Source organism: Bos taurus, chromosome 10, assembly GCF_002263795.3.
Source record: "Bos taurus isolate L1 Dominette 01449 registration number 42190680 breed Hereford chromosome 10, ARS-UCD2.0, whole genome shotgun sequence".
NCBI lineage: Eukaryota > Metazoa > Chordata > Mammalia > Artiodactyla > Bovidae > Bos > Bos taurus.
In genome coordinates, this window is record NC_037337.1 from 75,436,341 (window position 1) to 75,458,431 (window position 22,091).

Consider the following 22,091-nt stretch of genomic DNA (forward strand, 5'->3'; position numbering starts at 1 on the left):
TAAGAATTATATAACTAAGATAACCACAGCATTCTTTTTTTTTAGTTCTTTTGGCTTTATTTGTGATTTTCTAATTGTTCCACTATAACTTAGATTACTAAGCAATAAAAAAGCAGAGCTTTTCAAGTAGGGTTTACTGATGAAAACATACAGATATTTAATCATTAAAATAATAGCAATAATAACCAGAGTGCATTTAGTTATTTTCATTTTGCAAAGCATATTCTTATGCAAATTTTATACCCATTAAATGATTTGGACACTAGCCAGGAATATTTATATCCTAAACAATCAATGAGAATCCACATAGGCATAAACAGCAGAGACAAGGTCAGTTTTGCCATCTAGCCCTCTCCCCATGATCCCTATGCTCTTGTCACACAGAACTTCCACTGTTCTTTCAAATGGGCCACACTTATTGTCACCATAGGACCTGTACACTGACTGTCCCCTCTGCTTGAAATACTCTTCCCCCAGATCTTCACATGGCTGGCTCTTTCTTATCATTTAAGAATCAACTCAAATGTCACCTCCTCCTCCTCAAAGAAGTCTTTCCTCACTACCTCAACTAAAATATTGTCCCCAGCCCTTCTCCCAGACAGGTTTTTCGTGGCACCTATCTGAAATTATTTTCCCCTTTAAGGTGTTTGTTTGTTTACAGTCTGCATCTTCTCCCCACTCCCATCCTTTTCTTTCCCTAAAATGCAAAGCACATGAAAACAAGGCTATTTTTTGCTCTGTTCACTAATTCCTAGAACATGCCTCATACACAGGAGGTACTCAATACATTTTTTGTAAAAATAAAAGAATTGCCAGAAAACTGTATCTATTGCCTTATAGAACATGGGCTACAGGAGAGTTTTATTTTTCTGTGCAGCATTCAATTCCTTACCATGATTCTGGAAGGTTCTTTACTCTTTTATTTTTTTAATAGAATCATCATGTACATAGAGTGAAATACACAGATCTTAAGTGTACAATTTGATGAATTTTGACAATTATATAAGCTCACTTAACCCCAACTTGAGAGTCCCCTGGACTGCAAGGAGATCCAACCAGTCCATTCTGAAGATCAGCCCTGGGATTTCTTTGGAGGGACTGATGCTGAAGCTGAAACTCCAGTACTTTGGCCACCTCATGCGAAGAGTTGACTCATTGGAAAAGACTCTGATGCTGGGAGGGATTGGGGGCAGGAGGAGAAGGGGACGACAGAGGATGAGATGGCTGGATGGCATCACTGACTCAATGGATGTGAGTCTGAGTGAACTCCAGGAGGTGGTGATGGACAGGGAGGCCTGGCGTGCTGCAATTCATGGGGTCGCAAAGAGTCGGACATGACTGAGCGACTGAACTGAACTGAACTGAACCCCAACCAATATATATAGCTTTTAAATCACTCTAGCAAGTTTACTTTGCAAACCCTTCTAGGAGTCTCCACAGAGGCAATAATTATTCTGATTTCTATCACTATAGATTGGAACTCTCTGTTTTGGAGCTTCATATAAAAGAAATAATATAGTACTATGCTCTTTTTTTGGCTACATGCTTTCATTCATTATACTTCTAAGATTTGCCCATATTGTTGCATTTAGCAATAATTTATTCATTCTCAATGCTATGCAGTATTACATTATATGAATATTTTTCTATTCTTTTATTTGCAGACATGTGACTTAGTCCCAGTTTGGGGTATTATAAATAAAGCTGGTAGAAACATCCTTGTGTAAGTATTTTTGTTAATATCCATTTTCATTTTTCTTGGTGAAATAACCAGGAATAGGATTACTGGGCTATACAGTAATTATATAGTTTATACAAAAAGCCATCAAACTGTTTCTCCAAAATAGCTATGCTGTTTTACATTAACACTAGCAAAGCATGGAAGCTCTGTTGTTTCACATTCTCACTGACAGTTGGTGTTGTCAGTCTTTTTAACTTGGAACATTCTGGCAAGCATGACATGACATACCCGTGTGGTTATAAATTGCACTCTCCTCATGACAAACGATGTTGAGCACCTTTCATGCATTTGTTGTTCATTTTTATATCTTCTGAATAAAATGCCTGCCTGTTCAGCTATTTTGTCCGTTTTCTCATGTGGAAGGTGAGGGTTTTCATTTCTTCACGATAGCTGGTGTTTGTTATATTCTGGTTGTGAGTTCTTTGCCAGATGCATAGATTACAGCTACGGTCTCCCAGTCTGTGACTTACCTGTTCATTTCCTTAATGATGCCTATAGATAAACTGAGGCTTTCAACTGAAGTCCAGTTTATCTTTTTATTCTATAGCTAATATTTTTTGTATCCCACTAAGAAATCCTTGTATGCCCCAAAGTCAGAAAAATATTCTCCCTTTTTGAATCGATATTATGTATGGTATATAGCAGGAATTGGTACTCATCTTTCTCATACACTTATCTTGTTCTTTCAGTACCATCTGCTGAAAAACCAAAATTTTACCTATTGAATTGCTATAGTGTCTTTGTTGAAAATTAATTGACCATAAAAAAAGAGTGGATCTATTTCCAAACTACTGTATTCCATAGGTCTATTTTTCTATCCTTAGTTTAATATCATGCTAGCTTTATTGCTGTAACTTTATAGTTCATCTTGGAATCGGGTAATGTAATTTCTCCAATTTTGTCCTTTTTTTAAGGACTATTAGTAATTTCTATTTCTTATACAAGTTTTATAAGTTGTATCTTTCAATTAAGTTATTGAATGTCTTGACAGAGTTATTCATAATATTCTTCTATACTTTCAGTGTCTGAGATTTGTAGTTACGTCTTAACTTTCACGCCTGCTAATAATAATTTGTAAGGTTTTTTTTCCATCTTCATCAGTTTTGCTAGGAGTACATCAATCTTATTAATCCTTTAAGATTCAGTTTGGGCTTTAATGCTTTTCTCTATTTGGCTGTTGTGTCTGGTTAAAGATTTTCTCTTGTTTTAACTGATTTTTAGCAATTTGACTTGGATTGTCTAAGGATGGTTTTGTTTAGAGTTTGTCAAGCCTCATGGATCTATGAATTAATGACTTTCATCATATTTGAAAAATTCTTTGCCCCATTTTCTCTCTCTTCTGCTCTTGTATTCCAAATGTGTCATGATTGTGGACTGCTTGAAATTATTCTACAGGTTACTCTTCTGAAATGCTTTCTAATCTCTTCACTTTCATTTGGGTAATTTTTATTGGAATGGTTTTAAGTGTACTGATCAACAATCAATGTCCTGTCTAGTTTGAACCCATACACTGTTTTTAGTTCAGAAATTACCTTGCTCTAGTTACAAGTAAGAAACTACCCTTCATCTCTGACCCATGAGTTCTGCGACTTCTACCAACATCCATGAAATTCTGGCAGGCTCACTTCTTAGCTTGCAAGTACATGGGCATGAATCTGAGCAAACTCTGGGAGATGGTTAAGGACAGGGAAGTCAGACATGCTGCAGTCCATGGGGTCAAAAAGAGTCAGACATGACTTAGCAACTGAACAAAACAACGACAGTAAAATCTCAGACCCTCACAATCTTTGATAACTAGTATTTAAGCTAAAAAGTGTTTGGAGACTGCAATTCAAGATATTATTTTATTCATCTTTATATTTAACTGTGGTAGAACCCTGGAATTCACTCCCACAAGAATATGTGAAGCAATATTCTTCTCTGTTTTTTAGCTCTTCATCCATTGCAGCTTATGCAACAATCTTCAAGGACACTGGGGATCAAACAATTTGCTTTGGTCTCTAATCCTCTTCCAGATTCCAGTTCATTCCACCTGCTCATGTAATCATCTAAGGCTTGAGTGATTTCTTCTCGTCCCTATAAGATTTCTCAATCTATGGCAGGTTTGCAACACCATCTGCCCAAACAGAGACTGACAACTTGATCCAAGGTATAAAAGCTGCCATATGTATCTGTTCATCCATAAAGAATTCCTTCCTCTCTTTTTCTGTTTTTCTTTATTTCTTTCTCTCTTTCAACTAAGATTTAAGTTCTTCACAGGTTCCTGCATTCACCCTTCTCCACTAGCCCCATATAAAAAATTAATTTTTATTTTATCTGACTTTTTAGTTGTTGTGCCATCAATTAAGTTCAGTTACTCAGTCGTGTCCAACTCTGCGGCCCCATGAACTGTAGCTGAACTGCAGCACGCCAGGCCTCCCTGTCAATCACCAACTCCAGGAACTTGCTCAAACTCATGTCCATCGAGTTGGTGATGCCATCCTACCATCTCATCCTCTGTTGTCCCCTTCTCCTCCTGCCCTCAATCTTTCCCAGTTTCAGGGTCTTTTCCAATGAGTCAGTTCTTTGCATCAGGTATCCAAAGTATACGAGCTTCAGCTCCAGCATCAGTCTTTCCAAAAAATATTCAAGACTAATTTCCTTAGGTTTAGATCCAAGGTTTGATCTCCTTGCAGTTCAAGAGACTCTCAAGAGTCTTCTCCAACACCACAGATCAAAAGCATCAATTCTTCAGCACTCAGTTTTCTTTATGGTCCAACTCTCATATCCATACATAATTACTGGAAAAACCATAGTTTTGACTATATGGACCTTTGTTGGTAAAGTAATGACTTTGCTTTTTAATATGATGTCTAGGTTTGTCATAGATTTTCCTGCAAAGAGCAAGTGTCTTTTAATTTCATGGCTGCAGTCACCATCTGCAGTGATTTTGGAGCCCCCAAAAAATAAGTCTCTCACTATTTCTACTCTTTCCCCATCTCTCTGCCTTGAAGTGATGGAACCGTTGTTGTACCATATGAGGGAGTAAATATCTTTCCTATTCTTCTATATCACAACCAGAAGTTTCAACCCTGATTCTGATATATACCTTTGCAATGTAATGTATAAGAACTCCTAAGGTATTTTATACAAAAACTCAGGAGCTATGTCATTGTTCTTGGATATATGTGTTTAAGGGCTTCCCTGGTAGTTCAGCTAGTAAAGAATCCACCTGCTATGCAGGAGAATCCAGTTTGATTCCTGGGTTGGGAAGATCCCTTGGAGAAGGGATAGGTTACCCACTCATTTTTGGGGGCTTCCCTGGTGGCTCAGATGGTAAAGAATCCACCTGCAATGTGGGAGACCTGAGTTCGAACCCTGAGTTGGGAAGATCCCCTGGAGGAGGGCATGGTAACTCACTCTAATATTCTTGCCTGGAGAATCCCCATGGACAGAGGAGCCTGGCAAGCTACAGTCCATGGGGTCTAAAGAGTTGGACACAACTGAGCAACTAAGCATAGCACAGCACATATATATTTAAATTCAGCTCAACAACAACAACTTTTAGATGAAATCAACAAACTTTAACCACTAGACTAGTGTAGTTAAGTGACAACTCACAGCTGCTGATGCTGGGAAAGATTGAAGGCAGGAGGAGAAGGGGACAACAAAGGAAGAGATGGTTGGATGGCATCACCACCTCGATGGACATTAGTTTGAGCAAGCTCCAGGAGTTGGTGATGGACAGGTCAGCCTGGGGTGCTGCAGTCTATGAGGTCACAAAGAGTCAGACACAACTGAGTGACTGAACTGAACTGAACTAACAGCTGCTAGCAATGCTGCTCACTAAAACTCACAGGGATTTCACTTTGCTTAGAATGATAATCCTCAGTGACCAAAAAAAATGAGAAATGTAAGAGTTAGATTTGATTGCATGCTTAAAACTAAGGACAGAAATCAACTATAAAAATGATGTTAAGAAAAGGTCTTTCTTTTTATATCATCATATTGAAAAAGACATAAAAATGTTGAACTGAAGTTGTTGAAAATCAATAATTTAGCACAACAGGGATCATCCACCTTCAAAATTTGAAAATTTAGCTGTACACTGTAATAAAACCTCCTTAAAATGCCCCCACTGTTTTATGAGTTTGGTCTTTACTGAGAGTTGAATTTGTCCTACGAGTATCCACGGGTAAGTAAATAGAGACTTTATTTCCCATCAGATCAGAGACCATAGCAGAGCAAGCCATGGCTTTTTTAAGCACCCCTTCCCACAAAACTGGAAGAGACAGATCATCCACTACCAACTAACCTCCTGGCTTTTTAGTTATAATAGCACCCACTACTACTCAACTTTATTGGTTAGGAATTTTCTCACTTCCTCTGTAGTATAGAAGTACTTTATGTAAATAAACATCGATGAGCGTCTACTGCATATCTAACACGAATGCAACACTAAGGATGTGAGAGTAAATGGGATGTACTCACTGCCCTTGAAGATTTCAGGATGATCTTATCTCAGGTTACCACCTGAAATTTCAGCTTTTCTCAGTCCCCTCCCCTTCCAATCCCAATTGATCCCATTGCCTGTCATCCCCAGTGAAGTTTACTTCCCACTGCTGACTGCCTTCCACACCCCTGACTCCGATTTGAAACAATACTGGCCCCTCTACCTTGTGCTGGAAAGCTTGAGCTCACAGCTTCTCACAGACTCTCCCTCTGAATTCAGAGGCATCCTAACCCCAAGATCCAGATCTTTTTATTCAGGGAACATATCCTTTTGGTTATACTCCAGAGGAAGTCATTCCCAACCTCAAGTGCCCTCAAGTAAATACAACTAACATATGCTCACTCATTAAGCCTCCTAGTTCATTGAACACACCCCAAAATGTAACATATTATACCACAGGAAGCTAATGGTATGTATCACTCACTCAGAACCAGACATTATTCCTTAGTCTTTTAGTCTAATCCTGCACGCTCCCTGTCCTGATCTTCCCTTAGGGTAGAATAAAAATAAGAAGACCACAGATCCTATGTAGTGCCTATGTGAATTTCAGACCTGGATCAGAGGATGTCTCAGACTTTAATTTCCCTAGGTGCTTTCCAATCCTAGATTTTGAGAAATAGAATTGCCTAGTATTTGTGGTAAACTGTTCAGAGAGATGGACACAACAGTAGCTCCCATCTCATCAGTTCAGTCCAGTTCAGTTCAGTCACTCAGTCGTGTCCGACTCCTTGAGACCCTATGGACTGCAGCACACCTGTCCATCACCAACTCCCAGAATCTACTCAAACACATGTCCCATCTCGTATACCTTTTGCAATTAGAGTTTTCTACTACTCTCATGAAGCTGTGAAGCCTCCCATGAGATCTGCACTGGCCCTCTGACTTGATTTTACCTAAAGATTGCAGTAGAAGTGAAGATGTATGCCTTCTAATACCAGGCTTTCAGAGACCTTGTACCTTCTAATTCTATGATACTGGAACACTCCCTATTGGAATCCTGTCTTACATGCCTTAAGGAAGCCTAAGCTAATCACATGGTGAAGCCACAAGATAAAGAATTATAGTGTCCCAATTGCAACTTCAACTGAACCCGGACTTGAGCCAATCTGACATCTGAAGGTAGCCATATGAGTGACTCTAGACAACAGAAGAACTGCCCAGCCAATCCACAGAATCATAAAAAATAGGTACATTTTGGGATGGTTGCTACACAGCAATGAAAACTGAAATAATATTTAAGGCATTATTTAAGGAACAACAGTGTCTGGGTTTGTTTCCCACTTACTCTTTCACTTATTAGCTTTGTAGCCTTAGGCAAGTTATCCAACCTCTCTATGGAATTAAATGTCAACCTCTTTTTTCATAGTAATATAATTTTCACTCGGTACACAACAACTCAGCTAGACCTCATTTTCAAGCACTAGGTAGCTAAGCAATGTGAGCAGAATACACATTTACCATTTCTTGGCCTGGACCTTAAGACATTGGGCATGCACTTCTTCATACTCTCTTCCCTTTCTGCAGGACTGGACAATGGATGTGCCCATAAGCTGGCTGCAGCCATGTAATGACAAAGACAACCTCCTAGAAGACAGTGCAGAAACAAGGTGAAAGGAAACTGGTTCCCTGAATGGCTACATGGAACAGAAATATCCACCTAGACTATAGCACAAGGGAAATAGGCTTCTATACTCTTTCAACGAAGATCATGACATCCGGTCCCATCACTTCATGGCAAATAAATGGGGGAAAAATGGAAACAGTGAGAGACTTTATTTTCTTGAGCTCCAAAATCACTGCAGACAGTGACTGCAGCCATGAAATTAAAAGATGCTTGTTCCTTAGAAGAAAAGCTATAACCAACCTAGAGTGTGTTGAAAAGCAGAGACATTACTTTGCTGACAAAGGTCCGTATAGTCAAATGTATGGTTTTGCCTTGTGAGAGTTGGACCATAAAGAAGGTTGAACACTGAAGAACTGATGCTTTCAAAAGTGTGGTGTTGGAGAAGACTCTTGAGAGTCATTGGACTGTGAGATGAAACCAGTCAATCCCAAAGGAAATCAACTTTGAATATTCATTGGAAGGACTGATGCTGAAACTGAAGCTCCAATACTTTGGCCACCTGATACAAAAAGCCAACTCATTGGAAAAGACCCTGATGCTGGGAAAGATTGAGGGCAGGAAGAGAAGCGGGCAACAGAGGATGAGATGGTTGGATGGCATCGTCGACTCAAAGGACATGAGTTTGAGCAAACTCCGGAAGATGGTGAAGGACAGGGAAGCCCGGCATGCTGTAGTCCATAGGGTCACAAAGAGTTGGACGTGACTGAGCAACTGAACAGCAATGACTCTTTAAACTGAAGTAGTATTCAGTTTCCTTGTTACAGTATCTTAGTCTTTACCTATATAATCTCTGTGCCTTAGCTCTAAATAATGCTTGAGGGCAATTTGAAATTGCTTGGCATTCCTTCCATGAAAGGAAAATAATAGGAACATTATAAAAATTATTAGTGTCTTTCAGTATTCCCCCACAGGAAAAATGTCTTGCTGTAACTGAACACTAGAAGAGAGTCTAAGACCATGTTGTGCAAGAAAACATCTTATAATTTATTATAAAGTGCAATGTATTCAAGGCCACAAAATCTTTTTCTGTAGTTTTTAGTTGAAAGATATTCTAAGAGCACTCAAAGTACTCAATCTATTATTGGGCAAGAATTAGTTTCTATTGTCAGCAATGTATATTTTTGAAATGTCCAATCTCAGTACTTGACCAGATGAGGTGAGGTGATGGATGGTAAATATTTTCTAATTTATTATTAGTATATAAGCCAATTGATTACCAGATGTGATACACTACTAAAGAGCATAAGATATACTTTTCTATCTTGTAATCCATTTCATTGCCTTGTGGGTGACCCATGATTGTGGGTCAATCATGAAGACAATATGATTGAATGGAATACATTTTCTATAATTATTTTTAACCCGGTGGAACTCATTTGAGAGTTAAGCAGATAGAAATCAGGACAATGAGGCCACTTTTTATGGGAGAGGATTAAACACTAGTACCTTATTTGAATATTCATGCTTAAAAGGAATTCTCTCTGAAATCTCTGTCATTCAGAGCAGTCCTTATACAGCAGGAATTTTGGTATAAGCTTTGAGCAGGTATAGAACAAGACAAAATATGGCCCAGTGTTTATCAGAGTCTGAAAAAAAATCACAGAACTGTATGACTTTATGTGAGTCTGCCAAAATTTGTACTGGATGACACAGAAGTTTATAAAATAAAAATACACAAAAGCCTTATGTAAGTATGTTATTTTTCATGTTTTGCGGCTGTTACAGAATTTGTATTAAAATTGATGATAATAGGTCTAAGAGAATAACCCTTTAATGCAAGAATAAAATGAAAACAAGCATTGTTGTACATTTATTCATAGATATATGAATAGATTCTTAATGTTTTAAGGCCTGTTTGGCATTCTAAGATTGATAACTGTTGGAAATGTGACACGAAGTATAAAAGCCAATAACCAATTCCAGGATATTCATGAAAGTGAAAGTTGCTCAGTCATCTCTGACTATTTGCAACCCCATGGACTATACAGTCAATGGAATTCTCCAGGCCAGAACACTGGAGTAGGTAGCCTTTCCCTTCTCCAGGGAATCTTCCCAACTAGGGATTGAACTCAGGTCTCCCGCATTGCAGGTAGATTCTTTACCAGCTGAGCCAACAGGGAAGTTAGGAATGTTAAAATCCTTATGAAGGGGGAAAATAAGGCAATGATAATTTATATAAAATACTGTGAGTGTATATTGAATAATACTCAGACAGCCTTTCTTTGGACAACCTCTATTTGGTTATTAGGGAAAGCAGGGGTGGTACAGAGACCAGATGTTATCTTCTGTCTTCCAGGATGGGCTGGAACCACATCAGGAATTTGATCTGGTGCCACCACTCTTCCAGCTTAACCCCATAGTGAGACTGAGAGATTTAGACAAATGCATCTTAGAGGCTGAACAAATTAATATGGGTTCCATGCCAGGTTCAGTTAACTTGCTTCTAGATTCCTAGTTCATCTTCCTCCTAAGAATCTGGCAATTAAAAAATCAAGCTTTGAGTTGTAGCTTTTAAGGGAAAAGCTTTACCTTAAAATTTAACTCTCTCAGATTTACTTTAACTCTTTACAATTACTTCATATTATAAAGGGACAAAGTGTAACTTTATTCTGCAGAGTCCAGCAAGTGTAGTTTAATGAAGTGACCAAAGTTGACATCACCAATAATCAAGTCAACTGGATCATTTGCCTCCTGGCATGGTACACTGGGAATAATACAGTTCTAACTGGGTTAATGAACTTATCCATAAAACAGAAATAGAGTTATAGGAGTAGAAATCAAACTTATAATTAGCAGGGAGTAAGGAGGGGGGATAAATTGGAAGATTGGGATTGATATATATACACTACTAAGTTAAGCTAAGTCGCTTCAGTCGTGTCCGACTCTGTGCGACCCCATAGACGGAAGCCCACCAGGCTCCCCCGTCCCTGGGATTCTCCAGGCAAGAACACTGGAGTGGGTTGCCATTTCCTTCTCCAATGCATGAAAGTGGAAAATGAAAGTGAAGTCGCTCAGTCGTGTCTGACTCTTAGCGACCCCATGGACTATAGCCTACCAGGCTCCTCCATCCATGGGATTTTCCAGGCAAGAGTACTGGAGTGGGGTGCCATTGCCTTCTCCAGATATATACACACTACTTATACCAAATGAATAACTAAAAGGACCTAATATATAGGGCAAGGGACTCTACTCAGTACTCTGTAATGGCCTATATAGCAAAAGAATTTTTAAAAGAGTTGATATATTTATATATAAAACTGATTCACTTTGCTGTACCCTGTACCCCTGAAATTAATGCAACATTGTAAATCAACTATACTCCACAAAAACGTTTTTAAATGCAAGCCCTAACTTATATAGTATTTCTACCAAAAATGCACAACCTGAGTCTGATCCTGAGAAAACATCAGCTGAACCTGAAGTGAGGAGCATTTTATAAATACCGATCTATATTCTTCAAAAATTACATCTTAAAATACAAATAAAGAATAAGGAACTGTCCAAAGTAGAAAATTTAAAGAGATATGATGACTAAATGAGATGCATGATCTTAGATTGAATTCTCTACTGAAGGGTTGTGGGGAGGGGAAGGATTGCTATGAAGAAACTTGAATATAGGTTGAAAATTATGAAATGTATTATAAAGATGCTGTTATTTTCTGAATGTAACCACTGTACTATGGCCATGCATGAGAATGAGCTTATTCTTAGGAAACACAATATTTAAGTATTTAGGAGTAAAGGAATATAACATCTGCAACATATTCTCAAAAGGTGCAAGAAATATCATATAAACATAGAGGGAGAAGGCACAATAAAGCAAATGTCGCAAAATGTTAATAATTGATAAATCTGAATTAGCAATGCATGGGAGTTCTTCCTAAAATTCTTTCAATTTTTCTTTAAAGTTATTCTAAATTGTAAAATGTCTAACCCTATTTTTAAAACACAAAGTTATTAAGACATGAAAGACATGAAAAGTTATTGTTTTTAATGCCCACTATCTGGGTAAATAATATTAGGGAGTCCTAACACTACAAGGGGTTGCAAAGAGTCAGACATGACCGAGAACTGAACTGACTGAGAACCAAAAAAAAAAGATGTTTATCTCTTAGCAAACTAAGAATACAGATCATTAGAGCTACTCATTAAACATAGTTTTAAGTGTTCATGGACATGTTCAAAATAGACACTTTCCAGAGTGTTTTTCCATTTGTTTTTATTTTTCATGGCCATGTAACATGGCATGTGGGATCTTAATTCCCCAACCAAGGGTTGAAACCAAGTACCCGGCAGTGGAAGGGCAGAGTCTTAATGACTGGGCCACCAGGGAAGTCCCCAGAGTGTTGTTTTTCATGGTAGTTTCATTGGAAATATCTGAGGCTTGAGATTGTTTCAAGTGGACATTGTTAACCACCTAACATCCAGAAAGATAAACTTCGAAAAGCAGGAGTCTGTACTATACATGTTGTTATTCAGTCACTAAGTCATGTCTGACTCTTTGTGACCCCATGGACTGCACACGCTAGGCTTCCCTGTCCTTCACTATCTCCCAAAGTTTGTTCCAACTCATATACATTGAGTTGGTGATGCTATCTTACCACCTCATCCTGTCCCCCTTCTCCTCCTGTCCTCAATCTTTCCCAGCATCAGGGTCTTTTCCAGTAAGTCGGCTCTTCACTTCAGGTGGCCAAAGCATTGGAGTTTTAGTTTCAGCATCAGTCCTTCCAATGAATATTCAGAGTTTATTTCCCTTATGATTGACTGGTTTGATCTTCTTGCAGTCCTAGGGTCTCTCCAAAGTCTTCTCCAGCACCACAATTTGAAAGCATCAAGTATTTGGCACACAATCTACACATCTGTACATGACTACTAGAAAACCATACCTTTGACTATATCTTTGTTGGCAAAGTGATGTCTTTGCTTTTTAATATACTAAGTTTGTCATGGAGAAGAGTGAAAAAGCTGGCTTAAAACTCAACATTTAAAAAACTAAGATCATGGTATCCAGTTCCATCATTTCATGGAAAATAGAAGGGGAAAAGGTGGAAACAGTGACAGACTTTATTTTCTTGGGCTCCAAAATCACTGAAGATGGAGACTGCAGCCATGAAATTAAAAGCTTGATCCTTACAAGAAAAGCTATGACAAACCTAGACAGCATACTATGCATAATACACTCCAAATCCAAAGATCCATGGCTCCCCTACAAAGTCATTCAGCATCATTGGGCCCCCATTGCATGTCAGGTGCCACATTGTTTGTGGGTTGATTCACAACACAGCCATAGTTTCCAATAAGCTGTCAGTTCATAAGTAGATCACCTCCAGCCCAGACCTCTCTCCTGAGCTGCAACTCCACATGGGCCACAGCCTACTCTACCTCTTCACTGGATGCCTGACAGACATCTTAGCCTGCACCTGCCGAAATGCACTCTAAATCTGTGTATCCTCCAGTCTTTCTCTCTTTCAATAAATATGGAATCCTTCTAGTTGATTCGGGGAGAAACATTGGAGTCACCTCCACCATCTTCCATTGTATCACCACAACAGCCTAACCATTACCAAATCCTCTTGATCCTATCTCTAAATATATCTTCACCTACTTTTTTCATCTCCATCTAAGAAAGAGAAATAATTTAGTGATTAAGATCATGAAGTACGGAATCAGATTACTTGGATTGGAATCCAAGCTCCAATCTCTCAGCTGTGTGTCTCTAGACATGTAACTTTGCTTCATTGTGCCTCAGTTTCTTTATCTGTAAAACTGGGATCAGCAACAGTATCTATTTTTTTTAATTTATTTTATTTTTGACTGCACTGGGTCCTTGTTGCTGCACAGGCTTTCTCTAGTTGCAGCTGCTGCTGCTGCTGCTAAGTCACTTCAGTCGTGTCCAACTCTGTGCGACCCCAGAGACGGCAGCCCACCAGGCTCCCCCGTCCCTGGGATTTCTCCAGGCAAGAACACTGGAATGGGTTGCCATTTCCTTCTCCAATGCATGAAAGTGAAAAGTGAAAGTGAAGTCACTCAGTCATGTCTGACTCTTAGCGACCCCATGGACTGCAGCCTACCAGGCTCCTCCATCCATGGAATTTTCCAGGCAAGAGTACTGGAGTAGGGTGCCATTGCCTTCTCCGCTAGTTGCAGCAAGCAGGGTCTACTCCCTAGTTGCTGTGTGTAGGCTACTCATTGCAATGGCTTCTCTTGTTGCAAAGCCTCCAGGGCATGCAGACTTCAGTAGCTGCAGCTCTCAGGCTCAGTGGTTGTGGCTTACAGGCAATAAAGTGTGGGCTCAGTAGCGGTGGTGCACAGGCTTAGTTGCTCCATGGCATGTGGAATCTTCCCAGACCAGGGGTCGAAGCTTTGTTCCCTGCATTGGCAGGCAGATTCTTAGCCACTAAACCACAGGGCAGCCCTATTTAATAGGATTATTATAGTTACTACTCAGTAAATGCTGAATAGTACCGTCTCCTTTGCCATCACAGATCCAAACAATCATCACCTGTCAGCCTCTTATTTATCTCTGTAATTCCACAGTTGTACCTCTCTGATCAATACCACTAGAGGATCTTTATTTGAAACACTGATAAAAAGTATGTTATTTCCCTGCTTAACGTGTTTCAGTGGCTTTCCACTGCCCTTGAATATAATCTGAACACATTTCCAAAGGCTACATGTCCCTGCATGATGGAGCCTAGTGATTCTCCAAATTTTGACAGCTGAAGACCACATGATGGGCAGTCAGTTGACACAGTGCTATAAATTTCAGGTTAAAAAAAAAGATAAAACTCATCCCAATATTAAAGAATAAAAATATAATTTTAAAATAACAATTACATGTATGAGAAGTAGAATATTGTTTGCAGTTTTTTACCAAGTCATCCAGCTCCATGCCAACTTTCATGAGTTTCCATCCACATATAGGTGACTTATTTTCTTCTACTTTATCACTAATAAGCTGTGCAATCCTAAATCACAATTGAATCACAATTGTAGATATCAGGAATGGCAATCAAGGATGGACCTGACAGAGCGCTTAAAACTGAATTAAGCAGAGAATCCAAAAATTATATGATAATTTTTTGCTGTAGATCACTTTCAAAACTCTGTCAGATGCTAAGTGAAGGAGTACATCAGACACAAGAGCAGAAAGGTTAGCAATTTGAACCAATTTCAAATCTGACAGCATCTAATTCTAACAACATCTATTCATGTTCTAGTATAGCATTTAGATACGGTTTGCAAATAATACATAATCATTTTTATCTGGGCCCAGCGAAGAACATCATCATGTACTGGGCAGGGTGGCGGGGCAGGGGGGGGGGGGGGGGTGCGGACAGAGTCTCAGCAGTGGAGACTTCTTCACTATAGGTCAATCTTTGTAATGAATCCTGCCATTTTACATTTAAAATCTTGAAATGTTGGCTTTCAAATAATGGATCAGGCTGTTTGAGATTCTGATATCACTGAGATACACCACTTGAAAATAGATTCCAATGATAAAGCTGTCATTATCAGATGATCAAGAAGAAATACTTTTATCTCTTTCCTCATTGCAAAAGCTTGTGAACACCTTTCCTCTCACCAACAATTCTCCCTCTGTCTTCTGAATCTTTATTTTCCTATTTATTAGGTCATTATCATTGGCATAAAAAACTATGCTGTTATTCCTTTATTTAAAAGAGTAAGAACTGGAACCTCCCAAGTAGTTCAGTGGTTAAGACTCCATATTTCCCCCACTGGGGACACTGGTTCAATCCCTGGTTATCGAAACTTAGATCTGGCATGCTTCACAGAGTTGCCAAATAAAAACATAAAATATCTTTTTAAAAAAGAATAAGAAACTTTAATTTCTCTGATCTATATTTTAAACCTCTCCAGTCAGTTTTACGTTCCCATAAACATCACCAAAATCACTCTTGTCAAGATTACCAGGGACACTGACATTGCAAAATCCCACAATCAGTTGTCAGTCCTCCTCTTGAATGTTAGCAGCATTTGGCACTGTTGATTACCACATCCTCGGGAAACACCTTCCTCACTTGGTCTCCTGGACATCATGTGTTCTTAGGTTCCTCCTTGAGGGGCTCTCCTTGCTCCCCTCAATCTTCTTTGTGCTTCTAACCTCAAGAGGGTTTTCCTTTCTCCAGGGAGGCAAATCTACACCCTAAGCCTCAGTTCTCCCTTAAAATCCAGGACCATATATGTCTCTGTTCAATAGATACACCATTTCCAAAACTGAAATCTTGACCTTCAGTTCAGTTCAGTTCAGTCACTCAGTCGTGTCCGACTCTTTGCAACCCCATGAATTGCAGCACGCCAGGCCTCCCTGTCCATCACCAAATCCTGGACTTCACTCAGACTCACGTCCATCAAGTCAGTGATGCCATCCAGCCATCTCATCCTCTGTTGTCCCCTTCTCCTCCTGCCCCCAATCCCTCCCAGCATCAGAGTCTTTTCCAATGAGTCAACTCTTCTCGTGAGGTGGCCAAAGTATTGGAGTTTCAGCTTTAGCATCAGTCCTTCCAATGAACAGCCAGGACTGATCTCCTTTAGGATGGACTAGTTGGATCTCCTTGCAGTCCAAGGGCCTCTCAAGAGTCTTCTCCAACACCACAGTTCAAAAGCATCAATTCTTCGGTGCTCAGCTTTCTTCACAGTCCAACTCTCACATCCATACATGACACTCTTAAATCTCCACTCGCAGTCCCAGTTAATGGAAGTGTTATCTTTCTGGTTTCTCAGGCCAGAATCATCAGGGTTCATCTTTGATTCATTTTGTTCTCTCACAGCCTGCATACCATCCTTCAGATCACTATTGTACCCAGAACACAACCTCTTCTCTAATTTTCTCTCTGGCCCAAGCCACCAACATATTTCAACTGGATTATTGCTATTGATCTCCTTGCTTTCATCCTCCAGTAATTTCCAGTCTATGTTCCTCACAGAATCTAGGGTGATCCTTTTAAAATATGCCCAGTTAGAAGCCACAGAAAGGTGTAAGAGCAAATGTAGAGTTCCAGAGAATAGCAAGGAGAGATAAGAAAGACTTCTTAAGTGAACAATGCAAAGAAATAGAGGAAAACAGTAGAGTGGGAAAGACTAGACATTTCTTCAAGAAAATTGGAGATACCAAGAGAACATTACATGCAAAGATGGGCACAATAAAGGACAGAAACTGTAAGGACCTAACAGAAGCAGAAGAGATTAAGAAGAGCTGGCAAGAATACACAGAAAAACATAAAAGATCTTAATGACCCAGATAACTTACAATGGTGTGATCACTCACTCCAAATCCTGGAGTGTGAAGTCAAGTGTGCCTTAGGAAATATCACTACAAACAAAACTAGTGGAGGTGATGGAATTTCAGCTGAGCTATTTCAAATCTTAAAAGACGATGCTGTGAAAGTACTATAGCAAATATGCCAGAAAATTTGGAAAACTCAGCAGTGACCACAGGACCGGAAAAGGTCAGTTTTCATTTCAATCCCAAAGAAGGGTAATGCCAAAGAATGTTCAAACTACCGCACAATTGCACTCATTTCACATGCTAGCAAGGTAATGCTCAAAATCCTTCAAGCTCGGCTTCAACAGTACATGAACACAGAACTTCCAGGTGTACAAGCTGGATTTAGAAAAGGCAGAGGAACCAGAAACCAAATGCCAACATCCATTGGATCACAGAAAATGCAAGAAAATTCCAGTAAAACACCTGCTTCATTGACTATGCTAAAGCCTTTGACGGTGTGGATCACAACAAACTGTGGGAAATTCTGAAAGAGATGGGAATTCCAGACCACCTTACCTGCTTCCTGAGAAACCTGTATGCAGGTCAAGAAGCAACAGTTAGAACCATACATGGAACAATGGACTGGTACAAAATTGGGAAAGGAGTACATCAAGGCTGTATATTGTCTCCTTGCTTATTTAAGTTATATGTAGCGTACATCATATGAAAGGCCAGGCTGGATGAAGCACAAGCTGGAGTCAAGATTGCCGGGAGAAATATCAATAACCTCAGATATGCAGATGACACCCCCCTTATGGCAGAAAGCAAAGAGGAACTAAAGAGCCTCATGATGAAGGTGAAAGAGGAGAATGAGAAAGCTGACTTAAAACTCAACATTCAAAAAACAAAGATCAGGGCATCTGGTCCCATAACTTCATGGCAAAAAGATGGGAAACAATGGAAACAGTGATAGAGTTTATAGTCTTGGACTCCAAAATCACTGTGGATATTGACTGCAGCCATGAAATTAAAAGATGCTTGCTCCTTGGAAGCAAAGCTATGACCAACCTAGACAGCATATGAAAAAGCAGAGACATTACTTTGCTGACAACAGTCCATATAGTCAAAGTTGTGGTTTTTCCAGTAATCATGTATAGCTGTGAGAGTTGGACCATAAAGAAGGCTGAGCCTGAAGAATTGATGTTTTCGAATTGTAGTGCTGGAGAAGACTCTGGAACATCCCTTGGACAGCAAGGAGATCCAACGAGTCAATCCTAAAGGGTATCAGCCCTGAATATTTATTGGACAGACTGATGCTGAAGCTGAAACTCCAATACTTTGGCCACCTGATGCAAAGAGCTAACTCACTGGAAAAGACTCTGATGCTGGGTAAGATTGAAGGCAGGAGGAGAAAGGGATGACAGAGGACGGGATGGTTGGATGGCATCACTGACTCAATGGACATGCTGCTGCTGCTAAGTCGCTTCAGTCATGTCCGACTGTGCAACCCCATAGACGGAAGCCCATCAGGCTCCCCCATCCCTGGGATTCTCCAGGCAAGAACACTGGAATGGGTTGCCATTTCCTTTTCCAATGCATGAAAGTTAAAAGTGAAAGTGAAGTTGCTCAGTCGTGTCTGACTCTTAATGACCCCATGGACTGCAGCCTACCAGGCTCCTCCGCCCATGGGATTTTCCAGGCAAGAGTACTGGAGTGGGTTGCCACTGCCTTCTCTGATGGACATGAATTTGAGCAAACTCCGGGAGGTGGTAAAGGATGGGAAAGCCTGGTATGCTGCAGTCCATGATGTCACAAAGAGTCGGACACAACTGTGCAACTGAACAAGAACAAGTGCCCCATAGAATAGCCCTCTTATTCTCCAATTCCTCATTTGATTTTTCCAGCATAACTGTGCAGAAGCTATGTCATACCAGTGTCAATTGTAGAATTATGTCTGAGGTTAAGAAAAGGCTTAAGGAAAGACCGTGGGAAGTGTCACTTCATTTTATGGAATCTGCTTCTTTCAGTATACTCAGGCCTGCATCTAAAATCACAGGAAGTTTACCTAATCTTCACAAATTCACAAAATTCATAAATCCCATCCCCTCAACCAGATTTTGAAAGCTCACATTTACTCTAGGGGAGCTTTCCCTAACGACATAAAGGGAATTTCAACATTTTTTAAAAAGATCTTCAGTCCAGAATAATTTAAGATTTAAGCATTGTACTGACTCCAGTGGTTTAAGAAATACTAAGAATAACTATAAGAGATATATGTTAACTGAAGAAAAAAGTACTTTAGAAATGGATATAGTTATTCTCCTGCAATGTTGTTATTCATCCAATCGATTTGGTCTGGTAACAGTATCTCTCATGTTTTCATGGCATAGAGAATGTAATGGCTTAATTTTCTGAACATATATTGTATCCAAAATATATTTTGAAGAAAGAAATAGAGTGGGAAAAATTGTATTTCGTTTTTTTTTTTCTATGTCTCTGCTTTTTCATATGCTGTCTAGGTTGGTCATAGCTTTTCTTCCAAGGAGCAAGCGTCTTTTAAGTTCATGGCTGCAGTCACCATCTGCAGTGATTTTGGAGCCCCAAAATGTAAAGTCTGTTACTGTTTCCACTGTTTCCCCATCTATTTGCTGTGAAGTGATGGGACCAGTTGCCATGATCTTCATTTTCTGAATGTTGAGTTTTGGGGGGTTTTATTTTATTTTATTTTTAAACTTTACAATATTGTATTAGTTTTGCCAAATATCGAAATGAATCCGCCACAGGTACACATGTGTTCCCCATGTATCAAAGGTAGTCAATACACCTGACAATAAGTTTTTGTACCCAAAGCAGGAGGAAATAGACACTCCCTATTGTGTGCCCAATTTACCTACTGGAAAAAGCAAAACAAAACAAAAATTAAGCAAACAAAAGATTCAATGACTTCTGTTCTATATCAAATCAAGAAATTGTGGCTACAGTCACACATCTAAGCAATAATGTTGCAGATTACCATTCCAATCCTCTTTTGATTGTGCAATAGATAGCCATAAAAACAAACAAGAGAGAAGAATATTTAATATTCATCCATGGAATCAGCTGCAGAGATCATACACTAAGAAATATAGTGCTTTATCAACACCTTCAGTAAGAATAAAAATAAATATATAGAAAATTATCTGAAGTAACTGATAGGTTATCCCATGTGGTTTATATAATCCCTGCAAAAAGAGCAAATGAGGCACGGATTGTAGGGCACAGCACTAAATGTTACTGCAATTTATGGGCTCTTGAAAGGCCAAAGATTATAATTGGTGGGTAGAATTGAATGTCGGACACTCACTATGACTCAATCATTCATTCTTAACACAGGCAAGAGCATCCTGTAGCCAAAGCGCTTGTGGGAATCCTGGCTCTGCTATTTCCTAGGAATGTGAACTTAATCTCTGTGTTTTAGCAATACGATCTGTAAGGTGAGAAGTTTTGATACCCTTAGCATAGAGCTCTGGTAAGGATTAGATTTGTCAATATATGCTAACACACACAGTCATATTATCATCATCATTATTACTACTACCACCAGTTGTACTCATTATTATTATTACTTTTTTTTTCCACTTATTTTCCTAACATCAATATCTAGAGTTTCCTCCCTCATTCCCCTTTTCCATTTTCAAACCTGTGATTCCATGGGCACAGGTTGTGCAGCTTGATTGGCTTAAATCCATCAGCATATCTCACTTAACCCAAGTCAGAGAGGAACTTGTGAGGAAATACGAAGATATACAGTCTGCTCCCTAACAGGCTGGGTGACTGAGGAAGTGAACTTACCTCCCTCATGTCTGTGGAGTAGCAGAGAGATGCCAGGGGCCTTTGTGTAGAGGCTATTGTTGTTGTTTAGTCGCTCAGTCATGTCTGACTCTGAGTCCCCATGGACTACAGCACCCCAGGCTTGCCTGTCCTTCACCATCTCCCAGACCTTGCTCAAACTCATGTCCATTGAGTCAGTGATGCCATCCAAGCATCTCGTCCTCTGTCATCCCCTTCTCCTCCTGCCTTCAATCTTTCCCAGCATCAGTCTTTTCTAATGAGTCAGCTCTTCACATCAGGTAGCCAAAGTAGTGGAGTTTCAGCATCAGTCCTTCCAGTGAATAGTCAGGGTTGATTTCCTTTAGGATTGACTAGTTGGATCTCCTTGCAGTCCAAGGGACTCTCAAGAGTCTTCTCTAACACTACAGTTCAAAAGCATCAATTCTTCAGCACTCAGCTTTCTTTATAGTCCAGCTCTCCCGTCTGTACGTGACTACTTGGAAAAATCATAGCTTTGACTAGACAGACCTTTGTTGGCAAAGTAATGTCTCTGCTTCTGAATATACTGTCTAGGTTTGTCATAGCTTTGCTTCCAAGGAGCAAGTGTCTTTTAATTTCATGGCTGCAGTCACCATCTGCAGTGATTTTGGAGCCCAAGAAACTAAAGTCTCTCACTGTTTCCATTGTTTCCCCCATCTATTTGCCATGAAGTGATGGGTCCAGATGCCGTGATCTTCTTTTTTTGAGTGTTGAGTTTTAAGTCAGATTTTTCACTCTCCTCTTTCATGTTCATCAACAGCTTGAGGATGGAACTAACCCAGAATTAGGAGACCAAGAATGGATCCTACTGATAACATTAATCCTGGATTAGTCAAACCCAGTAATAGTAAATCTCAGTTGCTGCTGCTGCTGTTGCTAAGTTGCTTCAGTCAGCGACCCCATAGATGGCAGCCCACCAGGCTCCCCCATCCATGGGATTCTCCAGGCAAGAACACTGGAGTGGGTTGCAATTTCCTTCTCCAATGCATGAAAGTGAAAAGTGAAAGTGAAGTCGCTCAGTCATGTCCAACTCTTAGCAACCCCATGGACTGCAGCCTACCAGGCTCCTCCACCCATGGGATTTTCCAGGCAAGAGTACTGGAGTGGGGTGTCATTGCCTTCTCCACATAAATCTCAGTTACATAACTAAATGGCT